This window comes from Solea senegalensis, linkage group LG3 (assembly GCF_019176455.1).
Source record: "Solea senegalensis isolate Sse05_10M linkage group LG3, IFAPA_SoseM_1, whole genome shotgun sequence".
Classification (NCBI taxonomy): Eukaryota; Metazoa; Chordata; class Actinopteri; order Pleuronectiformes; family Soleidae; genus Solea; species Solea senegalensis.
The window spans coordinates 19,858,630-19,873,924 of NC_058023.1; positions in this window are offsets into that span (position 1 = coordinate 19,858,630).

The following is a 15,295-nucleotide window of genomic DNA, read 5'->3' on the forward strand; positions in this document are numbered from 1 at the left end:
CTAGGCCACACCCCTGCAGTCAATGAAACTTAACTTACACACCTGGTGATGGTGATGGCGCAATAGAAATTTATGGCATATTTCCACCAGCTCTATTCGCCTCGCCTCGCCTCGACACGGTTTAAGTAGCATGACCAGATTATTTAACACAATCTTGGAGAGCAAGCAAAACAATACCTGAGGAATGCATAATATGATAAGAAACTGTGGTGTTGTATCAGGAGGTTGGGAGTGGCAGAGAAGTATGAGAGGGTGGTGCTTGACATGTATGAGGACATATATGAAGACAGTGAGACAGTGATGAGGTGTGCAGTTGGAGGTAAAGATGGGTACAAGGTGAAGCTGGATTTCATCAGGGATCAGCCCTGAGCCCTTCCTTGTTTTACTATGGTGATGGACAGTTTGACAGATGAGGTCAGGCAGGAGTCTCTGTGGACTATGTTGTTTGCAGATAACATTGTAATGTGTAGTGAGAGGAGGAGAAAGGTAGATGTGAGCCTGGCGAGGTGGAGGTCTGTAACGTAGAGAAGAGGAATGAAGTTTAGTTATGATTTGAAGACCCTCCATTGAGCTTGTCCCTCTGAGCACAACAAAGAAAAAGTGCACTTTGCAATGTGAAAAGGTATCACAGATGTTAAGAGTGAAGAAATCACTGACCCCATGTTTCTGTGTTTGATATTTTCATATTTTAGCAGATAAACATAAATACATACACTTTTTTTGTGACTGCCAGTCTCACAAACCACCCGTTCATAGCTTTTGCTGATTGTCTGAAGGTTTGAAAAATGAAAACACAAAATCATATCACTTATAAAACATTTTATTAAAGGTTCAGTAAAATTCCAGAGTGGTAATTGGCAGACAACTCTTGGATACAGTTTTCATTACTTGGTGCCTCGACCCATGATGGCTTTCTTTGTGTTTCTCTCTGGTCTACACAAGATGATGTAACACTTGGGTCCTAACAGTGCCACCAAGATGCCCAAACTGGAGGCCAGGATGGCAAATACCTCCACTGCATCTGCATATTTGCCTGGTGAGCTGATGTAAGCAGGGACAAAGGCCACCCACACTGCACAGAAGATCAGCATGCTGAAGGTGATGAGTTTGGCCTCATTGAAACTGTCTGGAAGATTCCTTGCTAGAAAAGCTAACAAACAACTGAGGACAGCCAGTAAACCAATATAACCAAGTAAAACTGCAAAACCAACTGTGGACCCAACTACACACTCATACACTATCTTGTCACTGTGATACTGGGTGTTTTTATGAGGAACTGGTGAAGCAGAGACAAGCCAGACAGTACAGATTGCTGCTTGAACAGAAGTCAGAACCAGAACTGTCCCTCTCTGCTGCGCAGCACCAAACCACTTTAGACTGGACTCACCACCTGGTTTGGAGGCCCTGAACACAGCCAGAACCACCAGAGTTTTCACCAGGATACATGAGACACAAAGGACAAAACTGATGCCAAATGCTGCGTGTCTTAGTTGGCAAGTCCATGATCTGGGTCGTCCAATGAAGAGCAATGAACACAAGAAACACAATTTGAGTGACACCAAAAGAAGAAAACTGAGTTCTGAATTGTTGGCACGAACTATAGGTGTGCTTTGATGATGAATGAAGATGCCCAGAACAACAACACAGATAAATGTGCCCAAAAGTGAGATAGTTGTCAAGCAGATACCCAGAGGCTCATGGTAGGAGAGGAACTCTGTTTTCTTAGGAACACAGTGGTCACGCTGGGGGCTGGACCAGAAATCTTCTGGACAACTGGTGCACTCCATGGAGTCTGAGAAAAGAGAAAATATCATGACATACTGTACATGTTTATACAACATCTCTGAACTGTGGTCAAAACAACATTCAGGTTCCCCCTTCTTTCTGGCCATGCGGGTACCTGGAGGACAGCTCTCACTGCACACTGACCGAGGAGGCTGTGTGGAGAAAAATCAGGATCTGTGAGACTAATCTGTAATGACTAAGGTAAAGAGTGGGTAGAAAAAGTAAGAAATAACCTGTTTGGATTCAATGCTCCAGAAGATTTTGTCATCATCCAGTGTAAGTTCTTCTGATTTGAAGGCTGACCTCTTAAACTCACCCACTCTCTGAACTTTAGTTCTTCCATCAGGGAGCCACACCCAGTTCATGATGTCATACACAGGTAAGGCATCACCATTTTCATCAAATGACACTTGATCACCAAAAGATGTGGTGAAGTTGACTTTTTCCAAGTAAAACATCATCTAAGAAAATCCAGATTAGGGACAAAAAGGAAAACTGAAAATTAGGATTTATTCAATTTATTTGCAGTTCACACTCAAATACAAATGATTAAGTGAATTCAGTGTAAACTGATATCTCACCTGCCATGGCTCCATTCTTTGCAAATGAGCACAGGTGTTGTTGCTGAAAGGTCCTGTCCCTGGCTCACACTGCAGCATGTCATCAAGAGCATACGCCAGAGCGTACACAGCCTTATACACATTATACTCTGGCCTGAGGTTTGAAACATCCACCAATTCATTCTCCACATTCTCTTCAGCTTCCTGTCCAGTGCATAATCCTCCTCCAGCTTCCACCCAACCTGCAGGAGGTGGTGCAAATCTACACTGAAATGTGTGTTCCCAAAATTCATTCACCTGAAATAAATTTGTGTTTTTGAAATAATGACAATTTTTTTACTGGAAGTTCCATATCAGATTGATACATTTCATTCTCACCATGCTATTCCCATCGGTGTTGTTGTGATGTAGGTCAGGACGTATTTGTAACAGGAAGTCCCTGAGCCCTGGTATTTCTCCTCGACGAATGGCGATCCCCAGTGTTCCAGCCAGGTACGGCATGAGATGGGGAGTCTGGAGCACAGCAGCTGATGACCAGGCTTCACTGGCAATCCACTGCAGGCCTGTCACATTCTGTTTCACTATCTGTGAATTGCATAAGAAGTACATAATTGTGTACACTACCAATATAGTGTAATTTATTTTTTTTACATTACATTACATGTCATTTAGCAGACGCTGAGTCGCTTCAAGTAAGCCAAACTATTAAGTGCTAGTCATAAGTGTGATGTAAGTGTTTTTTTATTTTTATTTTTGTGTCTTCGTCATCGTCTTAGTCGAGGTAGAGTCGAAAGAGATGGGTTTTTAGTCAGCAGCGAAAGATGTGGAGGCTTTCTGCTGTCCAGATGTTGATGTGGAGCTTGTTCAACCATTTGGGATCCAGGACAGCGAACAGTCCTGAGTTTGGCGAATGCTTCTGCGATCCTCTCAGTGAGGGAGTGCAGTATTCCTAGCGTGAGATGACAAGATCCTGGAACAGAACCTGTGCTCCCTTCTGGGTTAGAAGAGGTTGTATCCTTCTGATGTTGTGCAACATGTATCTGCAAGATCGAGCTGTTGTAGCAATGTTGGTGTTGAGTGAGAAATGGTCATCAAGTGTCACACCCAGGTTCCTTGCGGTATGAGACGGAGCTACCACAGAGTTGTCTAGGGTGATGGTCAGGTCTGTGGTGGGAGAGCCCTTTCCTGTAAGAAAAATAAACTCAGTCTTGTCGAGACTGAGTTTCAAGTGATAGTCAGACATCCATTGAGAAATGCCAGTCGGACAAGCAGAGATCCGTTCTGCCATGTGTGTTTCGGACCGGGGAAAAGAGAGAATGAGTTGGGCGTTTTCCGTGTAACTGTGATAGTAAAAACAGAAGAGTGTGAATAACAGAACCAAGAGAGTTGGTGTACAGAGAGAAGGACAGAACCCTGAGGGACACTAGTAGTTAGAGGACAAGGTTCCGACACAGATCCTCTCCAGGTTACTCGGAGAGTTTGGTTGTATGTTCGGTTTTGAAGATAGGATCAGAGTAGGGCAAGTGCAGAGCCTGAGACACCTAGTTCCTGAAGGGAACAAGTAAGGTTTAGAAAGGTCCAAGAGGATGAGCACAGAGGAGAGAGAGCAGCCTGGCAGTGTGAAGTTGCTCAGTGACAGCAAGAAGTGCAATTTCTGTCGAGTGACCTGCCTTAAAAGCAGACAGATGAGGATCAAGATTGTTGTTGCTGTGAAGGTAGGAAGAGAGTTGATTTTGAGTTTTGTAAAGAAATGGAAGAAGAGAGACAGGTCTATAGTAGGGCTCGTGAGAGCCCTACTAGAGCCTTCCTGTCTGCAGCACTGCTCCCAGGGAACCGCACTGTGATGCAATAAGTGAGCACACTCTCAATTGTGGTTCGGTAGAATGACACCAGCAGTTTCTGCTCCAGTCTGGTTCTTACTGAAGTTGAAGATGATTTATTTGGTTTTGGTGGTGTTCAGGAGTAGGTTGTTGGCCTGACACCACACGGACAGATGTTGGACCTCCTCCCTGTAGGTGGTCTCGTCTCCCCCAGCTATGAACCCCAACACTGTGGTGTCGTCCACAAACTTGATGATCATGTTTGTTGGATGGCGTGGGACACAGTCATGGGTGTACAGGGCATACAGGATTGGGCTCTCCTCAGAGGAGAGGAGAGGATAGGTGGGGGCCAATCTTAACACACTGTGGTCTGTTTGAGAGAAAGTCTTTAATCCAGACACAAGTGGAAGGTGGGAGGTGCAGGTCCAGCAGCTTCTCGGTCAGAATGTCCAGTGGTATTGTGTTGAATGCTGAGCTGTAGTCTATGAAGAGTGCTCTTACATAGTTTCCAGCATGTTTCAGGTGGCTCAGCATGGTATGCAGGGTGATGGCAATGTACCATACTCAGTGGAGCGGTTTCTCCTGTAGGTGAAGTGGTGGGGGTCAAAAGCAGTTGGGAGACAGGTCTTGATGTGCTGCAGGACCAGCCTCTCTCATTTCTTCACCACTGCTGTCAGAGCAATGGGCCTGTAGTTCCTGGGGTCGCTGTTGCCAGATTTTTTGGGGATGATGGTTGCGGTTTTGAGGCAGGTTGGGACAACCGCTTGGATTAGTGAGAGGTTGAAAACTTTGGTGAGGATCCCTGTGATCCTCCTCTGATACAGAAAGAGCTATACATGCAATTAGGAATGAAAAGGGTGCTATTACAACAGACCTATTGGAAATTAATCAAACTTTTGTTACATTTTATAAGTCTCTTTACCAATCGGAATATTTCTCTAGATCAAAATATTTTCGTAGATGGGTTAGAAATCCCTACTATTTCAGAAGAGAAAAAGCTTTGGTTGGATAAACAATTGGATGCTACAGATATCAGTAATGCCATTTGTAACATGCAAAATGGAAAAGCTGCAGGGCCTAATGGGCTGCCAATAGATATATATAAATTATTTATAGACAAACAAGTGACTCCTTTACTAGAAATATATGTAGAAGCCTTTGTGTGAGGCCACCTCCCCCCGTCACTGCAAAACACTTTAATTACACTCATTCTCAAACTGGGCAAGCCACCGACTGAATGTGGCTCTCACAGACCGACTTCACTCATGAACTCCGATTCAAAAATATGAGATGGATTGAGGTTTGGTGGCTTTTCTGGGTTTAAGGTGAATAAAGAGAAATCTTCAATTATGTTTCTAAATGAAAGAGAGAGGAGGCGGATTTTACGATTTCCTATTATTGGTATTATTGGGCTGCCCAGTTGAGGGCCATTATGTTTTGGTTTGCTGAAGGAACAGATTTGCCCTGGTTATAAATTGAATTGTAATCATCGGGTGATTTGTCTCTTAATAGATATTTGTATTCTGCCTCCCTTAAAAAACAACCAATCTCTTTTTGAAAAACGCTATCATTTAGATGACTTGTCTGTGTTGTCTTGTTCTTCTCCGATCTGAGGCATTGAACTTTTCACCCCAGCCATGAATTAATTGGGATTTAAAAGTTGGTTATATAAGGGTATAACTAAGCTTTTGGACTTGTATGTATATATATATATATATATATATATATATATATACATGTATATATATATATATATATATATATATATACATGTATATATATATACATGTATATAAGACAATACTTTGATGTTGTTTGATGATCTCAAAATGAAGTTCGACCTCCCAAACAAACACTTCTTTAATTATTTGCAACTTTTATTGTAAGTTATTCTAGCTCGTCACAAACATATTTCTCAGCTACCTCCATTGTCCACACTAGAATCATTCTCCATGCAGAATTGTTTCAGCAAGGGGCAGATTGCTCAAATATACAACATTTTGGTATATAACAATAAAGATAGCACTGAGAAGAGTGAGGAAGACTGGATTCAAGACTTTAATGAGGAAATATCACTGGAGGAATGGGGCACAATATGCTTAAAGGCCCAATCACAGACCGTTAACATTAAGTGGATATTAAGATTATAAATTACCCCTGTAAATTTGAAAACATATGAACCTAATATTCCTGACCTTTGTTATAAGTGCAGGGAATATCAAGGTACTTTATGTGTGTGTATGATGTGATGTGAAGTGATGTGATCATTTGATGTGCCGTGGAGATAGAAGTAAATGTTATATGCTGCCTGTTCGAAGGGGTTTGAATGGGGACTTTTAAGTGTTTTTGTGATTTGTATGTTTAAGGTGAAACATTTAATAAAGATATGTTGTTGTTTTTTTTTTTTAATCTTACCAGAAAATGATTTTGGTTGAAGTTAAAGTCATGTCATGTTTTCCTGTCGCATTGTTTCTTCAGTTGTTTTGACACAACTCTCCTAATTCCCTCATGCACTTCACCTGGTGATCCTTTAGTAATCACTTGCACCTGCCCTTGATTCCCTCTCCCCTATATAGTGTCCCCAGTTCTCTTGTCATTTTCCAGTGCGTCATTTATGCGTCCAAGAAAACACGTCTGAGCCTGTCTCACCTTCTTGTAAGCTCAAAAGCCAAGCCACGTCAAGTTTAGTTTCTACTTCTGAAATGAAGTCATGTTGTTTTCATTCAAGTATAGTCTAGTTTAGTTTCTCCTTCTGAAAAGAAGTGATTTTGTTTCCATTTAAGTATAGTCTAGTTTAGTTTCTCCTTCAGTGAAGAAGTGATTTTAATGTTGCCTTGTTTTGTCCTTCAAGAGAAGACAATAAATACTCTTGAATCTTTCATCGTGCCTCCTGTCTTGTGCATTTGGGTCCAAGCAGTGTGTTTACCATTCCAAACAACTAGGCTTGTAGGCTCAGAGAGAAGCAGTCGGCCTTATTAAATAGCGTTCACAAGGCTATATAAAAATAATACCTACCATAATACATACCAGCATGGCGATATTGTCTCAACTACATATTGCTTTCAAAAATATAACAGTATAACTCTTACTACCGGTATATTGCCCAGCCCTAGTCTATAGTTATTTACTTAAGACAGGTCGAGGGTGGGTTTTTTAAAGAGGGGTGTCACTCTGACCTCTTTAAAAGAGTCAGGAAAGCAACCAGATAATACAGATGTGTTAACAAGATGGGTGAGGAAAGGAAGAAGATCAGAAGCAACTGACTGAAAAAGGTGAAAAGAGATAGGGTCAAGGGGGCAGGAGGTAGTTTCTACACATAAGGTCATACACAAGCATATGGCTTAAAAAAGACAAAATGGCAGACTTCTGTACCTCTACAGCTCAAATGGAAGTTGGTCTTTATTAGACAATATCAAACCCTAATTCTACTCTTGATTCCCAGACGTTGCAAATGACTATTGCTCATGCTAGCTTTAATAATGAAGACTAACTTTCATCATGGAGATTCAGAGGTCAACCATGGTTTGTCTGCAGTCAGATTTTCTTTAAAAGCAATGCATCCAAAATGTTCAATCCAGGCACACCAACCACAAGGTGTACATGCTGACATGGTGCGGTAACAATTATTTAACTACTGTTGCACACAATCCACTGGACAAACTGTGTTGTATGCCACATGTTAAGTTACTTCTCTGCCTCAATACTACTTGTAATAAGTGTAGCTTCTTAGCCATGATGGAGGTGAGGCTTGGTGAATTGGAAACACGGCTCCGCACCATGAAATCTAAATCTTTGGCTAAAGCAGTTAGTAAGTAGTAAGTCAGCATTCTTTAGACCTCTATCCCGTGTGAAAACATCCGGGCAAGAGGAGAGACAGCGTCTCTCACTGCACTTTATTTGGAGCTGGTCTTTTATCTAGAAATATGTCAAACCAGTAGGCAGAGTTGCAGTCTTAGTTACAGCTCTGCTATATTTCAGCAGTCACCTACATCAAGAGCATCTGCTGCCCAACCAACTAAATAAAATAAATCAATCGTAAACATAAGAAGAGTAAGACAGACACCCCACTAGGAGATTAACTGTCTAGGGGGTGAAACATCAGTGAAAGGTGGCACCAGCTGAAGACCCTGTATCAGCCAAGCAAGCCACAGAACCGACCCCGAAAAGATGGAGGAGAAGGCTCATAGAGGACCTCCTACACAACACCAGCTATTTAAGAGAAATGAGAAATAAAAGGAGGAACTAATTCAAGGACCCATTTAGGTATGCCTGACAGCTACTTGATGAAAAACGAAGTGGGAAGCTAGCCATCTCCAAGGAAGACCTGGAACAATATGAAAAGAACCAATACACCAAAGCTCAAGACACACCACTTGGTCCGCCAGGTTACGTACCACGCCCTGCACCACCTAATATCCCTTTCGTCACCCCCCCAGGTACTCAGGAAAGCAAGGTCAGCCACAGCACCCAGTCCGAACAGGCTTTCAGGCTTCCTGGGGTTTATGGAACACTGAGCCATGTTGTTGGAGCAGATCCAGTGAGCAAAAAGGGAGCAGAGCATATGGGGGAGGTTGGCATTGCAATACGCTGCTTGATTTCCCCAACACATACTTTGTGGCTGCTTTTGAGATCATCCTCAGTGGAGCGAGACCAAGTGGTTAGATGCCTGAGGTTACCAACTGGGTGACGGGTATCCTGCAGACACCCCCACAGCAAGGCTCCTCAAGCGCTAGATGGCATTGCCAACACCTACGTCAGGAAGTGATTAGGCCTTCCTCACTGCTGCCTCGATACAGGTCTCTTCAGTAAGAATGTGCTCCAGCTTCCACTGAAATATGTGAGCATCAGGTATAAGATAGAGAAGGCCTGTTTGGTATATCAGCTGAAGGAGTTCAGGGACCACCCAGCCAGAGACAGACAAAGCCATCAGCTTGCTGCAACACAGGCTGGTACAAGGTCTCGAGGAAGGAGAGGTAGGCCTTGATAACGGAGGAAGTTGTTTGAGTGGACCAAAAGTGCTACCTCATTAAGACTGTGTTCCGGGGAAAACAGGGGTCGTGGACCCAGTGAGAGGACACAGAGTCCTGGAAGGACATCTGACAAGCCCCACAGGCACATGGTTTGGGAGTGAAAACAAGTTCCCCCTGTGCAGCAAAAACAACGCAGGCCTCCAACACATCATGTTAACATGTGTTCAGGCCCCTTCATACCTGAAGGAACTAGTTTTACCATATCATCCTAACAGATTACTTAGGTCTGCTTAAATGCAGGCTTACTTGTGGTTCCCAGAGTCTGAAACCTGAACCATCTCTTAGTCATGCTGCTATAGGTGTGGTGCACCGAGCATTCACTTTCTAACTCCCTCACTCTCTTGATATGTATATACATTTTTACATCTTGTTATTTTTCTCCCCTACTTTCTTTTTCTTTTTTTCTCTCTTTCCTCAGTCTGGTACCTGTGACTCCTTGGCTGATGGTTCCAATTTATAGGCATCAGTAGTATTGACATGATTATTATGCTGTGATTAAAACTGATATCAGTATAGTATGCTTTGCAATTCATTCAACTGCTTAAATACATTTTAATATCCCACATTTTTCTTCTCACCTCAAAAGCTCAGTTTACATTCTGGGTAATTTCGAAACCGTGAGATTAAATCCAGGAAATGTGGTAAAAATGTTGTATCTAAATGTTGGTTCCTAAAGTGATGCTTCATTCTACATAATATTTTCATTTTGTCAGAGTTAAACACGAATAATTAAGTTTTGGACTGATTTTTCACCAAGCATTGGTCACGACTCTGAGTTCCCAACCAATAGGCCAGCCATTCCTATTACACAATCCAGAAAAAGGAAGCAAGAGTTGCAACTCTGCATTTGGGTCGACAAAGAAAGCACATTTGTCCTAGTGAGCAGTTAACTCTAAAATATTATGAGCAAAACCGTGAGGTGTAACATCATCACTTACATTAATTTGAAACGTGTATGACTATGTATGATTTTACAAAAACAACATTCTGTTTTAGAAAGAGCACAGTTACCACCTACCTCTTTCATGAGGTTAATCATGTGACTCTCGTATGCAAACACAATCACCACCTGAGCTGTAGATTTCCTTATCACATCCACTATTCTCCTAGTTTCAATGGGATCATAACGAGGCAAAATCTCTGTGTAAGCCAGACAACCTCCAGCAGTTGGACCCAGATCAGAGTGAAATGACCGAGCAGCATTGAGTCCATAATCATCATCATTGATGAGCAGACCTGTCCAAGTCCAACCAAAGTGTTTTAGAATCTGAATCATAGCATTCACCTATGTGGACACATAGCAGAGGGATTAGTGCACAGGCTGGAATCATCTTTCACTGCTAAACAGGTTCATCAAAGACCTGTAAAAGATATACATTATTCATTTTAATATATACTGTACACAAACATTCTTGCACATAGTTTTTCACCTGAAAAGAATCACTCGGGATCGTCCTAAAGAAAGATGGAAACTTTTGTCGATCACTCAGGCAGGAACATGTGGCAAAATAACTCACCTGCAAAACAAGACCATGTATCAAAAAGGAAAAATTCTGAATGTTAAACGTTAATTACTCAATGGTCACACCTTCATTAAATATGAAATTATTTCACAGAAATGATGTTGAAAGACATAAAAACTTACCAGAGGCACTCTGTACAAACCTAAGACTGCGGATACGGCAATACTACCTGTTGAGTAAGAATCACCCACAATTCCTAGGAGTGGAGGAGTTCCTACACATCTGTCCTCTAATTTAACTTTCTCCTCTTGACCACTGATTAAGGTCAGTGCTGCACCAATTCCAACCCCTACTTGGAGGCAGTTATCATACATACTGTATCCCAGAGTGACATTAGGCAGCAGGTTTGAGTTTCTGTTGATCTCATCAATAGTAAAGGCCATGGTCTGAGCCTGTCTGAATCCTAACATATTAAAGCTGACACAAATATACAAATGTTTACAATTTAAAATGCATCATACCGTACCTGTAGAAAACTACACATATCCCGCAAATAATGCAAATAATGAGGTCAGCATCAACACCAACAATTCAATGCATGTATGTGTATATGTGTGTATATATATATATATATATATATATATACACATATATGTATATGTGTGTGTATATGCATATATATATATATATATATATATATACATATATATGTATATGTGTGTATATATATATGTATATATGTGTGTGTATGTATCTATGTATATATATATATATATATATATATATATATATATATATATATATATATATGTATATGTGTGTATATGTATATATATATATATATATATATGTATATATATATATATATATACGTAATGTTATTATCTCACATGAATAACAATATTCAAGCAGCTTACCCATAGCAGGTAGGCTGTTGTGGCTCTGAGGTAAAAGACGCATCAGCATAAACAGGATAGAAGTGAAGTCTGAAAAGTCCACCAAGAATCACATCTCCAGTTTTGTGCATGCCATTTAGGTTAAACTGTCCCTGTAACTGACAAGAGGATGAATAAGAGGACACTGCAGAGCAAAAGTAGTAGGATAACAAAATTAAAGAGAGGTTAGTGGTATCTAAAAATGACCCCATGACTTTGCTCTGGTTCTTTCCTGTCTAAATTCAGGCTCATCACAATATCACCACCTTTAATGTATTTTCAGTGTTGTTCATTTTTGCACACCACCCAATCAGGGCAAACGAAGAAGCTGTAAGGGCAGGGCCTAAATCATATCTTATCTGAGACTGATTAATTAATCTATTTATTTAAACTTCTTTTAAAAACAAATTTTGTCATTACTGGCAGTGGGGGGCACTCAATCACCGGCAATACCAAAATACCTAGTTTGATGTCATGAAGCATTATGGTAATTGTATAGAAAAAGCTTCAGCAGCAGAACACAGCAAATGACAATGTGTAGTTATGATTGATTAGTAACAAAGAGAGAGCGGTGGACTTTTTAACCAGATTGTTTAACACATATTTGGAAAGCGAGAAAATGCTTGAAGAGTGTATGGCACAGATTTTCAAGAAAAATAGTGATGTACGGGGACCTGGAAGTGCAAATCAGTATTACAACGTGTGAAACACTTTTACAAATACCGAAATAAATTAATAAAAGTTGAAACAATGTTTATGTCTCTCACCTTTTTCTCCTGAGCAATAAGATAAATCTCAATCTAGTCTCCTCTAGCTCTCTCTATGAACTCAATCTACTCTCATTCCAGCTTCAGTACATGCAGTTCATACTAAGCTGATATCTTGTTGACTTCATTGTAATCCACACTATATGTATTATTGTATGCAAAATGAATTGATTGAAAGTTTATTATTCTAGGCTGCAAAGGCCTTCTGCTTTCAAATTAATTGTATTTTCTATGTGAATAATTAAGTATGAAGTAGTAAGTATTCCACTGCACATAATTATTTTTTTTCATGCACCACATAAAACGCATAATAAAATCAAAACAACAGCAATTTATTGCTAACTTTTGCTGGACTTTTCTCGTGGTACCTCTCACTCAGAAATACACTGTAAATGTTTTAAACACAACAAAACGGTTTGCAACTACTATACATAGATGAACTATAGATGTTTTATTTTCCTAATCTGATTATCCAACGGTATCAACAAGTTGCTGTCCCACATTATGAGACATAATGTCACGATAAAACAAAGTAAGAAGTTGTTTTGAATAATTAAAATGTGCTGACAGAATTTTGTTTGGTCTACCACCAACTAAAAACTTGCCTAACACTGCAAAGCGTGTCATGGCATGGAACAGCCCCCCCAAACTCACAATAGATGGATACAGGACGTTTTACGTTGTCTACAACTAGAGACGTTAAGGAAAACCTGGGACCCTCTGATAGCCTTGGTTAGCAACAAGCTTAAAAACCCCCCTGACGATGCTGAGTCCACCCCTTAGGCAGAGTTAACCACTGGAGTCAATGAATGTAGTGTACTCTGTATAAATGTATGTTTATGTCATGTTGTACTTACACTAACCACTATTCAGTTGTATCCTTGACCGTAACCTCATTTGGAAGTTGGCGGGTAGGCATTGGGAGAGTATGAGGGTTATTGTTAGGGTTTTATTTTCCTTCTTGATAGGTTTCATTTCACCAAGCAGATGCCATGCTACTACTGCTTTGTCTAAATTGTCTGGAAAAAAACCTAATACAAATATTGGGATATATAAAAAATGTGCTAATTACTTTCTTTTCAATCCCAAATGATACACTCCATATAGTAAATATGCATGCATACATAATGGCTTCTAAATAAATCTCATTAGGACTCAGTTCTGGAGTCATGAGCATCAATGCCTTCTGAGAAACAGCTTTGGTGATGTCATTCAGAAGGACTTGAATGAGTGTTTGAGACTGTGGACTAGTCACAGAATTCGACCTTCATTGAGCTCTATAACTTACCACACAGGTATTATAATGTTGATAGAGATACTTTCTTGTATTTGTCATGTATGTAACATTGTATTCTATTAAACATAGATTTGGCTCCAGAGACTGGGGATTTTGAAATTGCACTGGTCGAATTGGATGCCTTTCCTGAAGCAAATCTACGGACAGCTCCGCGCGGGGATCCAAACCTTGGAGTATTTTGACTTTGGAATGGAGCGCAATCATTTACAGAAGCCAGACGACTGGGAGTCTGCATCAGAACTTTACATTTAGCTAAAAGAATTTGCTGAGATATAAATAGTGTGAACACCAAGTGTGTAAATATATGTGTGGAAATAATACAGAAAACAAGACTTCTTTAAATGCTTTACTTTTTCCTATAAAATATGTATAAATGTTAACTGTGAGGAAAAAAGTGAGCTTCTTTTCAGAGTGGCAAAGTAGGGTATTGCTGTAGTTCAGTCAAAACCTGAAGGGCTAAAAGACCGTCTTTGATTCTATGGAGATAACACAAACATTGTGTCACCCCTGTGTTGTGCTTATTATGATGATCCTTTTTTTGTGATCATACATTTTACATGGACCCTTCATTTCTGTCAAGCTGTGATGAGAGAAGATAGATTGATAAACAAGTGTAACAGTAGGTACACTATATCAAAGCAAATATATTAGACTAAAATATCACATATTAATGATAATGCCATGATAATTATTTAGCAAGACATCCGTCTGATTTGCTGACTGGGGTAGGGTATCATGTTTTTCCCCTTAATGACTTCAACTTTGTTGAAAAGCTACAGAAAGACAGAAGGGGCCTCTTCCCTCCTTGAGGAGAAAGCTGCTGAGGTCAAGGGAAAAAAATCTTACAACACTCACTGTATCATTTCCTGGTCATGCAGCTTCAAATCACAGTATTGGTGGTCTAAAAAACATACATTTTGTATTTGAATTTGGGTTATTTGATTGCTGTGAACTGATTCCTTGTTAGAGTTGCTTTTGTTGTTTTTCAGCTGTGTGTCGCAGAGAAAACACATGGCTGCATACTGCAGAGGCTCATTACTGTTACTGCTACTTAAAGAAACTGCGTGTGTTTTCACCGTTGAATGAAGATGGACATGGAAAATGCATTGCTAAAGAAATTATTTAAGAAAAAATTGCACTTATCACTGATGTTAAGAGTGAGGAAATAGCTGACCACATGTTTCTGTATCTGACATTTTCATATTTTAGTAGACAAAAGTAATGCATATCAATATTTTTGTCCCTTTTCTTTGCTTTTCCGACTGCCAGTCTCACAAACCACTAGTTCATTCTGTATCTTTTACGGAGCCCCGGACATGACATGATAAAAAAATAAAATAAATTGTGCCCACGAAATAGCTATAACGTGTGCACGAAATACTACTTTGTGGCCAAGAAATAAGTATACCATGCACACGTTATACTTATTTCATGGCCATGAAATAGGTATAAAGTAAGCACGAAATACTAATTAATAATATTATCATTCCTGGACACCTGAGTAAACAAATCGACGCTATCTGTCCATCATGTAGGTTTAGCCACTCTACTGCCTCCTTTTCTTTTTTTATACCTTGTCATGTCCAGGTGCACAGAGCTCCGTAAGCTTTTGCTGATTGTTTGAAGGTTTGAAAAATT